This window comes from Hyposmocoma kahamanoa, unplaced genomic scaffold, assembly GCF_003589595.1.
Source record: "Hyposmocoma kahamanoa isolate Upper Pololo Valley unplaced genomic scaffold, ASM358959v1 65, whole genome shotgun sequence".
NCBI lineage: Eukaryota > Metazoa > Arthropoda > Insecta > Lepidoptera > Cosmopterigidae > Hyposmocoma > Hyposmocoma kahamanoa.
The window spans coordinates 3840359-3853188 of record NW_020653853.1 but is presented as its reverse complement, the minus strand read 5'-3'; the positions used below and the strand labels follow the sequence as shown (position 1 = coordinate 3853188).

General features: G+C 37.1%; 1 protein-coding gene across 4 annotated transcripts in view; it reads left to right on the top strand.

Annotated features, from left to right (window-relative positions):
• Positions 1-12830, top strand: part of LOC113231581 (espin) — a 217325-nt gene that overhangs the window by 82270 nt on the left and 122225 nt on the right. The gene's annotated exons all lie outside the window — the stretch shown is intronic.

Sequence of the window (12830 nt, the reverse complement as noted above, 5' to 3'; positions counted from 1 at the left end):
ATATTTCTCCCGGCCCGGGAATCGAACCTGGGACCTCTGCGTGGCAGTCCGGCCACAATATTTACAAAGACAAACCCCTCCAGTTTCTGGCTCATTCTTCTCAGAGGAATCTGCCTTACGAATGAGCAGTAGAGTTTAATGAGTATGACGATATCGAGTTCTTAGGTTTTCGCGATTGTTACACATAAGAAATGAAACTATTTTTCCGGATTTAAATCGCGTGTATTTGTTTTTTCTAACAAACCAACGTTTCGTTCACTTTCAGTATGACTATTTCAAGTGTAATTTGCTTACCTACAAAATAAAGATTAATTGAGTTTGACTTGATTCAACCCGCATTGATTGCGTCTTCGGTCAAAATATTAATAACGCAGCAACAGCACATTTCAAGGATTGCTCGCTTTCACATCGGTAGCCAGTAGCGAACAAGATTCACAGGCGATTAGGTATAATTGCGTACTTTTTACTGCCCCGGCGCATTGTATATTAACGAGTGTCGCATGAGTACGAACATGCGCGGTTGAGCATGACTTATTGGAGCGGTGTTCTTTACTGTACAAGTTTACTACAGTGGGCTGTATCTATAGTTTGAGTAGGTATGGTTATATCGATAAAATTAACCCCGATACAAAACAAAACAGTGTACTTCAAAAACTCGAGACTTCTCCCGATAACATGTGTGACGCTAGTAGAGATGCCTCTTTGCATCGGATCAGCTGGACGGAATCAGGCTGAACTGATGGAACCATTAGAGGAAGAGATCCGCAACGTTCCTATAGTGAAGCACGACGCTCCCAGTCTGGCGTGTGAAGGCAGAACGGTGACGAGTGCCATTTGCATACTGCATACTGCAAAAAAGATTGTTCGAAATTAAGATAAACATTCAAGAAAAATAATTAAAGCGGTATCTCTTATCAGTCGCTGGTAGCTGTAAAGGTACCTGGCTGAGATAATAAAAACTTTTATAGATTTCTTATGGATGGCACTACGGTAGATAAACACTTAAATTACAATTTGAAAACCCAAAACGCGATAAAGTTACCATTTGTAAGCTAACAACTCGTGGAGACCAATTTTTTGCGCCCAAGCCACGATAATTCTACTGTAAGTAGTTGAGTAGTTTGGTAATCTGCGGACAGTCCTGGTTGCAGCATCAGTTCAAAGTTACCATATTATTGTAATGCAACAACTATATAACCAGAAATAGAGACGAAATAAGGACCATCAATCCTTGGCAACTCATCAGGTAAATGGGCCTTATATAACTTTTAAATACCAACTCTCGTTTGCACTGAAACACAAATTAGAAAGCTGAAATAGTGTAGCGCCAATAACTGACCTGTGTGTACGTCTCTGTATATTAAGAAAATATTCTGTATTTATTGCAATAAAGATAATATCTCTAACTGTGGGGGGCTGTTCTTTTCGGTGGTGTGGGGAAAAACAGCAAAACATCTAATTACAAAACAAACGGAATCACATTTCATCGGTAATTCAATATTAATGCGTAATTTTTCATTGTCGTCCATTATAGCAAAGCTCAAGAAAACTGGTCGATTTGAGGTGAAACAATTGACTACACCCGTCAATTGTTTCGAATCCGGGCTGGCCAATCGGAGCGCAATTGTCACCGTAATGGTTTGGCAGAAAAGTTTTCAAACAACTTAAATGACATTTCGTCTCCATTTCTGGTTATATACTCGATGTTGTAATGTCATCGCATTTCCACAGTGTACCAAATTTCATATCAATGAAACATGTAGTAGTAGTAGAGCTCTTTGTGAATGTGTTCGTCCAGGGAAGTACTGCCACCTTACCTATTTTTGCCGTTAAACAGTAATGTCAGCATTACTGTGTTCCGGTTTTGAAGAGTAAGGTGGTGGTGAAAATACAGGTACATGGGGCTTGTCAACTTATGTCTCAGGTTGTCGGGCGCAGTGCCCCTCAGATCTTTGCAAATTAAAGCAATAAAGCTCTGAGTGACCACCAGGCGCCAGACTTGTTCATCCCGTCACCTTAATATTATAAAAAAAAAGTTAAAAGATTTCTTTTTTCGTAATGTTTACATACTCACGATTGTCCCTCTTTTCTTTTTCCAGTTGTCGGTTAGGAAATTAACACATCTCCACGGGTTGATGGACATCGCGAGGAACTGATGGGATCTAGGTGAAAACTATAATTTTGATCACGTAACCAACGCTTCTGGTTTTATCTATATCAATTCTTGGTTAGAGGTTACGTGAATTGTTGAAAATTTTGTTACTTCTACAATGTAATGTTATGCCTTGTCATTTCCGGTTAGTCATATGCCAAGCAGGAATATCGTATAGCGTAAAACAGTTAAAACATCTTTTTTTTTTATTAGCAACACTAACATTAATTTCATAACACATTTTTAGCTTGTTTGATTTTGGTATTAGATAGCAATCGAATACACTGATATTTCTCAGTGTATCGATTGATATCTAATTATAAGTTAATTTTCTTTTGTAGGAATCAATATTACCACTAAATGCTAACATTTCTTTCGTTGTAAGTTTTTCGCATCCTTTCAATATGCGAGTGACATCGGATTTGTACACATGGTCATAGGTCTGTAATATAGTAACCATCGCCCTTCACTTTAGTGAACTAGCTAACCAAAGGCATATCGGTGTCAACGCATTAAGATCTACAACAATACAGTGCATTATTCGGAACTCTGCCGCTAAACAAGTGAGATGGAGATGGCAGGTTGTAAATACACACTGTTGTTGTTATTTTTAAGTTTACAGAACGTTAAGGGATTTATTTTTTTACTACAATCAGACTGGAAATGAAACTATTTTACCGGATTTAAATCGCGTATATTTGTTTTTTCAAACAAAACCATGGGACCTGTAAAGGGCCCGAAACATTGGTTTGTTTGAAAAAACAAACGTACGCGATTTAAATCCGGAAAAATAGTTTCATTTCCTATGTGTAACAATCACGAAAACCTAAGAACTCGATACAATTAGATTGTTGTTGAATACGTATGTTTAAGAACTATAGGCAAGCATGTCATTGGTACAGATAGAGGCAAATTTCCATAAAAAAAGGCTTCGTTAAAAATATAAAAAAATAACTAAATATTGGAAATGAAAGTATTTTTTCAGATTAAAATTTCGTAATTGGTTTTTTCGAACAAACCAACGCTTCGATTTCTTTAGACGATCAGCCGAGATCATGCAATGGTAGCCATTAACCAGGTTTATATTAATGTAAACCTTTTCAAAGCTATAGTTACAAAAGTTGTTAATTTAGCGACTTTATTTTTAATTACCAGAGAACATAATCCAGCTCACGCTACATATGATTTGCACATAGAAATGTAAATAAATAGATTTCGTGGATTTGCTAAATATTGTAATAAACGAAACGACTATCGCAAACGCAAAGACCTGAGGAGCACTGCCATTGCGCCCGTCACCTTGAGACATACCACCAGCACCCCTACCCTTCAAAATCGGAACGCGGTAATTTTATTTGAAATTTAAAATTTGCTTTTCAGTGAAATAAAACATCGTTAAGAAATCTGCAAAACAATTTAATGACGTGTGTGAAGTTCTCTCATCGTGAGAGGAGGCCTATGCCCAGCAGTGGGACTAAATATATAGACTATTAATTTATTTTTATTGAAAATGATATTATTTAGCAGTAGGGCTTCTTGTGAAAGAATTCGTCCAGGGAAGTACCTACTGCCACCTTACCTATTTCTGCCGCCATGCAGTAATGTGAAAAAAAATGCTTTTTGGTTTTAAAGGCTGAGGGCGCTGGTGAAATTAACTGTAATAACGCACACACTCGACATAGCTCCGCACTAGGGAAACCCTGTGTTGTGGGTGCACAAACACATAAACAACCACAAATTACACCCAAACTCACGAGAGAAATAAATGTAGGCCATACAAATATTCGCCCAGAATCGAACCCGGGACCTCTGCGTGACAGTCAGTCAGTCGGCATGGTAACCGTTCAGCCACAGAGGCAGTTTAAATTACAGGCGTTTGTCACCTCTTGAGTGACGGGCGCGCTGCCGCGGTGTCGCTCAGATCTTCGCGATTTAAAGCTAGGAGTGGCACTGCAATTACACAAGCATGTCGCTTACCACCAGGCGCATGACTTGTTCGTCCTATAACTTAATGTCACAAAACAAAACAAACAAACCAACATTTCAGACACTGTTAAGTCCTACGTTAACGGCTGGCTTTTATTATGTTCCTGATAAATATTCTATCAAACTTTACCATAGCTTATGTTCACGTATGTCATTGGATTAACCATTATTTTATGTGTTCGTCTATAGTTTTTTAACGTACTCTAATCAGATTTACATATAACGAGCGGCTCTGTCACCTTTTTGCCCAATTAAAATTATACTCGTGCGCAGCGTTATCGCAACAATATCTACGCAGGTAATGTTTAGTGTAGAGTCGTTTAGTAGCATGTCTTTTGTTTTCTGCTACTTTTTATTCAATTACGGATTGCAAGAATACTTTTACCATATACGTTATTTGTGTTAATAGTTTCATAGCTGCCCATATTTACAGCATAGTTTTCTAAAGTGGTTTCTTCTGCCCCTCAGTGGGCGCCGAAAGTTGATAAGGGGTGCGGTAGGGGCCTCGAAAGAAATTGGGAACGTTGATGTTGTCCAGGGGATACTTTTTTTATAATATCAAGTGACGGGACGAACAAGGCGTGCGCCTGATAGTAAGCTACACGCCTGTCCATAGCAGTTGTAGTGTCCTCAGAGCTTTAAATCGCAAAGATCTGAGGGGCACCGCCACTGCGCCCGTCACCTTGAGACATAAGTTGACATGTCACATGTGCCTGTAATTTCACCAGCACCCTTTACCCTTCAAAACTGGAACACAGTAATGCTGACTTTACTGCTTTTCTCGTTCACATGGAGCTCTATTGCTACTAAAACTCTACTGGTATTTGAAAAAAAAAAAAAAAACTGGAATTATCTTTATAAATACAATTTTTTTTTCCCTTCTGATTTTTGTAATGTAAAGTTAACATAAAAAACGTGTTTTCAACGGTTTTTTGTGGTAGTGGGCGTTGAATTTTTTTATCTTGCCAAAAAGTTTGAGAACTTACGATTTAAAGTAAAGAGCTCAAAACTAAGATCGCATAGTACTTGTAAAGAAGCCGAAATGTTGGTTTGCTTAAAAAAATAAATATACGCGAATTTACATAAATAGTTTCATTACCAATGGTACCTATCGCGGAAACCAGAGCGCGATATTTGTATACTTATAATAGATTACCTTTAATTTGAAGTATCTATCTAGTTCAATGATGAATAAGCATACAAATATCGAGCTCTGGTTTCCATCCAATCCAATTCCAAGCAATTTAAAAGTCACTTACCTTAAGGCTAAGTGTTTCAATGCGAGCCTAGATTTTAGGAGGTGAGGTGTGGGGGATATCCCCTCGCGTCCCGCAATCCGCGCACTGAAAATTATTTATTATTCATCTTAAAAGAAGACCAATAGTTTAAAACTAACTTATATAATAATTGTAACAACTGAGGGCAAATTACAGATACTCACAAATAGAAATATAATATAATGATGTATAATTTAACTAACCTATGGCCTAAAACACAATTTATTACGTAAAACATAAAAGTACAACCGCAGTTCCAAGCCTCACTACGAGACAAAGAAATGCCCACTCAGTGCTCCCCTCGCCGAAATCACACTCGTATTGAAAAAACCCAGATCAAAGGAAGTTCACACTCAATATTGGTTAAAATTAATAAAATAATAACAGGCGGAGAAAATTTGACACACATTCGAGGGCGACAAGCACTTGTTGTTAAATCGCTAGGCAATTTACAAATTTTGGGATAAATAAATGTGAATTTACGTATAGTTTTATAGGGCTTCTGTTGAAAACCAAAACTTAGCAGGTTTTCTGTAGTACTTACGAGATATTTATCTCCATATAAAAATTATGTACAATGTTAGATATTTTGTTACATCGTGTCGTGTAATGAATTAGCACGTTTTTTAGACAATATCCTTACGTGTATCGTATATTTTTTGTAAGACCGTAATTTAATAGTAAATACCTAAACCACTTGATTTCGTAAAATATTTTTACCCGCTTCTCCTCCGTTGGCTCGCCTTAAGCAATTTAGTATGTTAATTTTTGATAACGCATTATATTATTGCTACAGTTACCATGACTATGTAAAACAGTATAATTCTAGGGTTAGTTAACTAGAACAGTTAAATAGTTTTACTGACATAGTTGTTATGTAGGGTATGAGAAATTTTGTTAAAAGAAATTATTATATTATTAGTGTTAATTAATATTAATATTGGGGTTTTTAGGAATTGAGTAAAAATGATTTAACAGGCTCTAATCGCAAATATTTGTTTTACGTGATTTATAGGACCTGAACTGGGAACAGCCCGAAACGTTGGTTTGTTTGAAATAACAAATACTCACGGCTTAGATCCGAAAAAATAGTTTCATTTCTTATACTATCGGACTGTTTACCTAATGAAAATGGATTACCTTGGGCGATAGATATATTATTCCTCCATATATACTTTACTTAATTCTTGGAATTTTACCAAGAGGGGTTGGCCAAGTTTAACATTCGTTCACTACGGACCCGACGTAAAAGACATGGTAGCCTAGTCCTAGTCTGCTATCTCACATTCATTTTAACATTAAACCTAATCTTCGTCGTCCTAAAGTCTTTGTGTTAAATGTTTATCGAAATAATACATCCTTTTATAGCCCCGTGACTAGAATGTGCCGAACCTACAATGATTTCGAATTGGAACCTTTAATAGAATTCCTTAGTAGAATAACTTTAGTAGAATACCAAACGTACAAAATACTGCCTACGATACACTATTGACTAACAACTAACAGAAATGCTGCAACAAGTAACTTTCCTAATAAAATGCTAATAGTACTTTTAATTGTAGCTGCATTACGTTACCCAAAACAATAAACATGGGGGTTTTTCTAAATAAATAATGATGTTGTTTCTACATTATAATTAAAAAACAATTTCCTAGTTGGTGCGCAGGGGCATCTCGCTTATTTCCGCTCCAAAACTTAGAGTTTGCATAATGAAATAATTAGTGGTAATCTGTTACTTACGACAGCGTATTGCGACGTGGAGTTACGTCTTCACATTAGAGTGATATACATAATATATGTATGTACATACTTTCAATTGTATACCTGTGAAATTTGAAATTTGGTATGATCATGTGGAAATACTAGATACTCCGTTACTTGATCTGTGCCATTGCCATAGTTACATTAGACGTTACATCAGTTTTTGGGGGACAATACTAGGGTAGACCTTACAGGGACAGCCCCATATCTTTTTATATTACTTTTGATTGTAGTGACTCTCCCTACCGACCCTTAGGGTATACAAGAAGGGCACTATAGCCAGTGCTTGCACAGGAACGTTCCAGGTTCTGACCCCAGCTCAGCCAGTATACAGGGTTGTCACAGACTTCATCCGGTTCTCAAGAGGCTAGTGCGTCGGGTGAGCCGCCCCAGGTGCGCACGTACAAAATATCCTTATTGGTGGTGGACCTGTAAGGCACGCCCCGACGCCGGAAAACGGCGTCTCTCTAGTTCCCAATAACAACCTAAGCAGCTGGAGGGACCGGAGGATATCCCCTACTAGCTCGTAGAGTAATTGCCAGAGATGACGGTCGCAATGTCCTGCGACCATGTCCAGGCATAGACACCGACTTAAAGACAACTCACGTGCTCCGCGCGTCTCTTCGCCTCATTTAAACCGCTACTAAGACTATCGCCGCTATCTGCGCACGAGACAGACGCCCCGGTCACACAACACCTGGGCAGACCCATGTGTCAGCGCGCACCACATACCTCAGCGAGTCCATATCAAGTCCGGCTCTACCAGAGACGCCCGTGAAGGCGTACCAATGGCGAAGGGTTTGGCTCGGACGCTCGCTGTACCCTAGTCTTGCCGGCGAGCCCGTAGTCTCTCTGGAATACCCTATCTCTCGGGTCAATAAATAGGGACTACAGACTTAAGTTTTGATCGGGGCTAGAAGTAAGAATGTATGACAACGCAATTTCATAGTTTCGAACGGGCACGTCTTTTTGTTGACCGACTTTGAGAGTAGTTCCGCAGGACATCTTTGGTGGGAAAACGGCCGTAAGTACGGATTTCGTGCTTCGAGAGTAAGGCTCTTGATTCGTGTTGTTTTTATGATACCAAGTCGGGGCGAACAAGTCGTTCGCCTGGTGGTAAGCGACACACCTGTCCATAGCAGTTGCAGCTTTAAATCACAAAGATCTGAGGGGCACTGCCACTGTGCCCGTCACCCTGAGTCTTAAGTTGACATGTGTCTGCAATATCACAAGCACCCGTACCCTTCAAAACCGGAACGCTATAATGCTCACTTTTCTACTTAGTGGCAGAAACAGGTAAAGTGGCAGTACTTACATCCCTAGACGAACCCTTTCACAAGGAGCTCTACTGCTATTTATTTTTTTATTCTACTATGCTGTCTTAAGCATGCAACGCAGCCGTCACCGAAAACTAATTTTCCAAGTCTGATTTAACTTAGATGTAACAACGGGTAACATATATACTTTCTTCTATAAATAAATAGGATATTAATTGTGCGTAAGAAGGCACTCTCATAACCGTGTACTCTAACACCTACTAGAGATACAAATAGGCTTGACTTGAATCTTGCTTCAAGTTATACATACTTGGTTCACTGTATGTAGAGTTTCATGACATTCTGAAGCGACTCTAATTATTGATTAGCAAGGAAGAAAATGCCGTACACAAACTACACACTTGCTGACGAATAAAAACTGTGGTCAGTTTCGCTCTTTCTATACATGAATTCAATTTAAACATATCCATTAATACAACACACACACCACCATAAATTAAGAAGGCAAACTTACCTAACAGTCGTCAATTGCTATTATTCAACAAATATTTTTTTAATACTGTACGTTTACAAATGTAACTGTTATTCAAATTTAACATTATTATAATTACGTAACGAACGCATCCGAATCGATATTTTCACTGTCTCCCCACGTTTTATTTGTTCTCGTGAATGGAATGATGAATGTTACTATTTTATACTGCCTACTTTTATATTATTTTGAGTAATGATATAAACAAATAAAAACAAATGTTAAATATTTCCGCATGTGCTTGTTACTAATTAATAACGAGTTTAATCGATAGTATCATGTAACAGATTTAAAACTGGTTTCGGAAGTGTTTGCGCTCAGTGTCAGGTCGATGTCTACGGTGCAATGAACAGCTGTCAAACAAACAATGCAGCGGCGCATGCGCACGCTAATTTCCATCAACAGTGGATCATCATCATGTAGGAATGGGAGAAAGAGCGAGGCCGGTGCCCGCACCGCAGTCGCACCACGCGCGCAATTCGACATGGTCAACTCTTCATAAATTAAAACTCGCGCTTTTCACGAAATGAACGCGCCCATTCTCTTGCGAAAATCTTTTTTTTTCTGGCGCGCAACACTTCGCATACACAAAACAAATTCGTAATCAAAGACAAACTTGTTTCGTGTAAAAGTGAATTAACATTATAGTGTCGTGAGAGTGTATGTGAAACTGATTGCGTAACAAAAATGTTTGATGGATTTTTGTTTTAATTTCACCCAATTACACTGTGCGCGATTGAGACATTATGTGATTATCTGTGATGTTCTAGAGTATGCTTTAGAATTACGGCGACACGAAACCGAAATAAATTCTGTTTAACGGACATTACATCTACGCCATATAATATATTTTATTTTAATGTAGCACCAATTGGAAAAGTTTGAGTTTATTTTTAATCGATTGTGACTTTAAAGCCGGTAAAATCTAAAATCAAAGGCATTTATAAAGCCAGAGAGCTTCTCATTCTGGCAAGAACAGTATCCCGTCCATTGTTTTTTTTTAATATTACGGTAATTACATCTGAACTTCTTAGTGACACCAGTTGAATTTTATTGATCGCAAGATCTTTTGCTAGCTGTACAACAAATTACATCTTCTATTATTTAATTCATGTACATACATATATTTACTTACAATTTTCATAAATATAAAAATATAATCTGTGTTACGGCCCATTTCACATCGATTTCTTTAGCAATTTGCTTCGATTACTTTTCAAAGTAGGAACTGTCACGATAATAACCTCTTTGCTGGGAAATCTTTGGCTTATTCTATAGTCTACGGCCAGTGAAAATTCTTGGAAAAAAGTCGGGAACTCCAGCGCTTGTTGAGCGGAGTTTTTCGGCGAAATTTATGCGCATGCGTAATTTTTACCTTTCGTTTTATGTGACAATAACGATGTATATAATAAATAACTATGTTTAGTAGCAAGCGTTGAATATCGTTATATGTATATTAATTATCAACATTTTTTTTGTTTCAATCAATAATTATAATGTGAATCTAACAAAAAAATATGCTTAGTAGTAAATGTCATTGCGATAGCTTTCTAGAATAGCGTTCTTTGTCAATATACCTACTTAATCGGCAAGATTGTTTAAAAAAAAAAGGCGTATTTGGCGCGAAAATTTTGGTACGTAACTATTTTATAATATACAGCCTCATAGTAAATTTGGATTTTTTTTAAAGTAAGTCTGTTATTGTGTTCCACGACTGGGTAAATGCCACTCCTCTCGACTTCCACAGATGAATATTATCTTGACTTTCTGCCAAACAGCAGCTGGTAATTACTGTCGCCCATCCAACCTTATCTCAATATCTATGCGTCTACAAGCTGATTAATAGCTGTAATAGTGTAATAGCATTTGCATGCTACATGGCATAGAAAGCAAGTACGACACGCTCCACGCACTTGTTCTAGGCCTGTGAGCTGAATTGTGAACTATAAATTATGTTATAGATACTTAGAGTTAAATCAAAAAACTAATATATGAAATAAAAAAAATAAAAACGAAAGTTATATGTATTTTCTTATGTCTTAAATTACGGAGCGAAAAGTTTAGAAATGGTTAAAGTGATGTTAAATTAGGTAGGTATGTTGAATTATATTTACAATATTGGCTGTTGACCTATAACTTTCATGTAGTTTTCAATTATATGAAAGATCTAAAATTAGAAAATTAAACAGATCGTGCTCTGCATTATCGATGCTTTATCACATATGGACATCATAAACTTTAATAATTTTACTAAGTCTGTGGTTTCTAATTCTAAGCCAAAACAAATCGCGAATCTATTTTTAAAGCAACGGTCAACTTTGTCTCAGCCAGCCAATTGCAATTATTAAATATAATTGGATACACAACATTAAGGAAGAGTATTTTTTATAACGTTCGTGTTCAGTATCTATTGGTTGGTGACAGCAATCGAATGCGAGCGTGTAAGTTAATTGTACAAGGAAGGTTTTTGCCCCGTTGTTAGATTGAATTATTGTCATAAATGATAACTTTTTATTAGCGTTTTTGTGTTAAGTAATCTACACAGATAAAGACTTTAACATTATTTACACATGTTACTTATTGCAACATTTATCATTATTTTTTGGTTTAATTATTAATGAAAAGATTAATTAGAAGTTAAATAAGTAAAAATTTGAAAGGGTAAAAAAGTAACACACATTTTTATGGATATGATCTCGTATTGCTTCACCCATCTTGTTAAAATACTTTAGTACGATATGTATCTATGACATACTAAACAACATAGCGATAAATCGCGAACTTAACGATACCCCTATTTGGTAAGTCTCTGATTGAATAACCACTTCATTCACATGTCGATTCTAAAATCAATTTCTCGGCCTTAGCACAACATTATATTTATACATTTAAACTTCCAAGTACAGCAGCAAAGCATCTATTAGACGCCTTTGTGACACGGTTTGGTTTACGTAACATCGCGGTAACAAGATGTGAATTCGGAAGAATACGGAAGTGACTAAATACTGCCGTTTCTAATCTACTTTAACCTTTCTAACCTTCATTCGATTCGTAGTATTTTCTGTACTCTATCCTAGAAGTGACAGTTAAATAAACGATTGGAATTTTATTTTAAAAATAGAATGCGCGAAAAATGCCGAAGGAATATTCGAATAAAGAAAATTGCAACGCAATTGCGAGACTGATAAAAGACTTGTGCAGTTGTTCGGAAAACGGTGCGTGGTCGCCGGAAATGACGACGGAGAAGCGGAAGAGCCCGATTTTAAAATCGGAACTCACTAACATGTCAGCTATGCGTAGACGCATAATGACAATCGCTAAGCGAAAAACCAGAGATCTAATTCCTGAGCCTCCAAAACTGAACTTTGAAGCTATTGAGAAGAAATCAGAAACCTTAACATCAAATTTAATAAACACCACACTTAGCTCACAAAATAGTACGATAAGAAAAAATATAGACAATTTCCTACAAACACGGCGAATGTTTGCCTTAGAAGAAGATATTTATGAGAAGCCAATTCAACAAATGTACAACAACTCTTTATCCGGCGAAAACTGGTCTTTAAGTAAAGCTTGGAAGGTGAATAATACGGAATACTTCAGTAGATCTCCTAGTATGGAATCAAATAGGCTGGTGGACAGAAATTATTCTTACTTAGAGAGAATAGACGAAATACCGAAGAAAAAGAAAAGGGAAGAGAAAAAGAAGCTAAAAGAGCAATTACGGTACGAAAGAAATATAAAAAGACATATAAGGATACGTGTGATGTTGTCTTTGAGGATGCGACGGTACATGAAGAGGAGGATGAGACGTCCTTTCATGCCTCAGAATACAAATGTTCCTC